Source organism: Elephantulus edwardii, unplaced genomic scaffold (genome assembly GCF_000299155.1).
Source record: "Elephantulus edwardii isolate Elephantulus edwardi_28Jun2011 unplaced genomic scaffold, EleEdw1.0 scaffold00290, whole genome shotgun sequence".
Lineage (NCBI taxonomy): Eukaryota > Metazoa > Chordata > Mammalia > Macroscelidea > Macroscelididae > Elephantulus > Elephantulus edwardii.
The window spans coordinates 203,455-206,293 of record NW_006400040.1 but is presented as its reverse complement, the minus strand read 5'-3'; the positions used below and the strand labels follow the sequence as shown (position 1 = coordinate 206,293).

Sequence of the window (2,839 nt, the reverse complement as noted above, 5' to 3'; positions counted from 1 at the left end):
TGTCCTTGGATACTATGAAGATGGAGTGAGATAGGGCAAGATTTCATTCTCTGCTGTAAATCATAGTGATCTCGGTGGCACGTATAAAACAATAAAATGTAATTGACAGATTTTACATTACCTGAAATGTATGACATCCTTACATACAGAAAGCAGTTGTCTTTCAATCAAAAGTTGGTGAAATTTTGGGGTTTATTAAAGTCTTACAGTGGAATGGGGGTGACACAACAAGGCGTAGTGGCTAAGCAATGTCACTCAGTCTCAAATTCCTCAAGTTGAATTCATACTCACTTGCTTTGGGACACTTTCTAAGTGTCCAAGAAAGGGAACGCTACAGTCAAATGGTCTTACATACAAAATTATCCCCTCTTGTTATATATGTTTGTAGAGTCTTGCAAGAGACTTGCGGCCTTAAAATGCCCCAGGGATTAGAAGATTTTTCCAGTCAGAGTTTAGTGTAGGCCATATCATCACAGATAAGTCTTAGGTCTTCACATTATTCTTTCCATAGAGGAATCTTCAAAGAGAAACAAGTGTTAAGGTCACATACCAGTCAGGTAACTTGATTAAACAACGTTTGAAACCAGTATAAACTCAACTATTTTAGCAAGCTTTCAGGAGGGTATAAATCACACAGGAAATTGCCATGCCTTTTCCTTCAGAAGTGCTGATTTATTGAAACCACCTTAGAGAAATAACCTTTTGGTTAACAGTGCAGTTCGCTATAGACAAAGCCACCAGAGTTCCCTAGATTTTCAGCTAACATCTGTTTTTATCATGTAAGTAGCCCAACAGTGGGCGTATTACTGCTTTTTAACATTAGGTGGCAGCAGTGTTCCTCCATAAAGGTAGAGGTCTGCACTCTTTCCCTCAGGGATAGAGCATTTCAAAGCGGACTGGGGGATGGGAAGGGACAACGTGAGGAGGGTGTGGCAAAGGGAGGTGGGAAGGGAGGGAGGTAATTGTGCAACTATGAATAAATTTTTTTTTAAGTGAACTGGAGGAGAGGGAAAGGAGGCGGAAGGGGTAAAATGTGTAACAATGAATGAATGAAAATCTAACTTCTGTAAACTTTCATTAAAATCACAATTAGGAGGCCGGAGGGAGGACACGCGCCGGGCCTCGCGACGTCCGGGGCGGCATTGCGTGCAGGCTGGGGTCCACCCCTCACTGACCTGCCTCTGCTTTACTCCTCGTCCCCCTTCAGGTCCCTGTAGAGGCGGCGGGGCCAGCGCCATGGCGGAGCTGAGGGCTCTCGAGAGTCTCATCGAGATGGGCTTCCCCAAGGGACTCGCGGAGAAGGCGCTGGCCCTCACGGGGAATCAGGGCATCGAGACTGCGATGGACTGGCTGATGGAGCATGAAGACGACCCCGACGTGGACGAGCCTCTGGCCAGCCCTCTCGGACACGTCCCGGGACGAGAACCCACGCCGTCGGAGCAAGGACCGCCATCCTCTCCAGGAGAAAAACCCGCCTTAAGTGAAGAGGAAAGACAAGAGCAGACCAAGAGGATGATGGAGCTGGTGGCCCAGAAGCAACGGGAGCGTGAAGAGAGAGAGGAGCGAGAGGCGCTGGAACAGGAGCGGCAGCGCAGGAGACAAGGGCAGGAGTTGTCCGCTGCGCGACAGCGCCTCCAGGAAGACGAGATGCGGAGGGCTGCTGAGGAGCGGAGGAGGGAAAAAGCAGAGGAGTTAGCAGCCAGACAAAGAGTTCGAGAAAAGATTGAGAGGGATAAAGCTGAAAGAGCCAAGAAGTATGGTGGCACTGTGGGTACGCAGCCATCTCCATCAGCCACAGAACCGGGTCCTGTTCCCTCCTCTCCCAGCCGGGAGCCTACCATCAAGCGGGAGTATGACCAGTGTCGCATACAGGTCAGGCTGCCAGATGGAACCTCACTGACACAGACTTTCCGAGCCAGGGAACAGCTGGCTGCCGTGAGACTTTATGTGGAGCTCCACCGTGGGAGGAACCTGGAGGGGACCAGGTCCCTGTGCAGTTGCTCAGTGGCTTACCCCGACGGGCCTTCTCAGAGGCTGACATGGAGCGGCCTCTGCAGGAACTGGGACTTGTGCCTTCTGCTGTCCTCATCGTGGCCAAGAAATGTCCCAGCTGAGGGACCATTATCACACCATCTCTTATTTACCTTTTCATCTTTGATAAAAGCACTGACATCCCTTTCCTAATAAATAGACCCTGCGAGTTCTGTAAAAAAAAAAAAAAAATCACAATTAAAAATAAAAAATATTTAAAAAATTAGACACAGACATATGATTATTTAGTTACAATCTGAAAGGTTAGAGGCCAACTAAAAATTCAGATAAAGGGTTTAAACGAAGATAAAATATCAGATATAATTTAAATTCACCCCTAAGTTGATGTCTGAATTTGGGGGACATTTTGCTTCTGAGTCTGAGAAAATAAACTAATAAGAAAAAAAAAAGGTTCTTGGTTTTAGGTGCATGGTAAACCACTCAGGAGTAGGGTAGCATGGGTGAATGCTGAACGTATGTGTCCCACGGAAATTGAGGCGGGGGTGGGGGATGGGGGAATGGTGACTTTTTCTCATCTTTTGGTGCCTTCTGGTGATCTGTTGTATTCTAAAGTCCTGTAAAAGGTCAACTGAAGAATGCGGTCCATCAGCATGGGAAACTGGGAATTGCAGCACATCAACAAAAAGAATGAATAAACTCTCCCACCTGAAGTGACCAACAACTAACTACAGTAGAAATGTCTTTACTCTTCCCCCTTCCCTAAGACCCTGTTATAAAAAAATTGCCTCAATTCACCTTAGGGTGCAGATTCCCTAGTCTCTCTCTAGACGAAGGAATCTTGCTCAGG

General features: G+C 47.1%; 1 pseudogene; it reads left to right on the top strand.

Annotated features, from left to right (window-relative positions):
- Nucleotides 1-1,236: 1,236 nt before the first annotated feature.
- Nucleotides 1,237-2,114, top strand: LOC102865496 (annotated as a pseudogene).
- The last annotated feature ends 725 nt before the right edge of the window (nt 2,115-2,839 follow it).